This window comes from Fulmarus glacialis, unplaced genomic scaffold (genome assembly GCF_000690835.1).
Source record: "Fulmarus glacialis isolate BGI_N327 unplaced genomic scaffold, ASM69083v1 scaffold18858, whole genome shotgun sequence".
Lineage (NCBI taxonomy): Eukaryota > Metazoa > Chordata > Aves > Procellariiformes > Procellariidae > Fulmarus > Fulmarus glacialis.
In genome coordinates this window covers 1-320 of record NW_009227786.1, presented here as the reverse complement: position 1 = coordinate 320, position 320 = coordinate 1, and positions in this window count along the sequence as shown.

The following is a 320-nucleotide window of genomic DNA, read 5'->3' as shown; positions in this document are numbered from 1 at the left end:
GAGTGTTTTCAGTTTTGCAGTTTTCCTAAACAGAAGTCATATATATAGACGTATGTATATTTGAGTCTTGTTTTTCAATACTTATGCTCTTACAAGCACACTAAGTGAAGTAAAAAAAGTAGAAAACTGTGTTAATGGTTCTCTTCCTTTTCTGGTTTCTGGATATTTCAGGGGACCTTGAGGTGCCATACAGGAAATAGATGCTTGAACATTTCAATAAAATACTACTCTTGGAAAGAATAGCTATCACCATGTGGCAGATTTCTGCTATACAAAGTTTTAAAAATTATTAAAAAAAAGAGTAAATATATAAATAAATA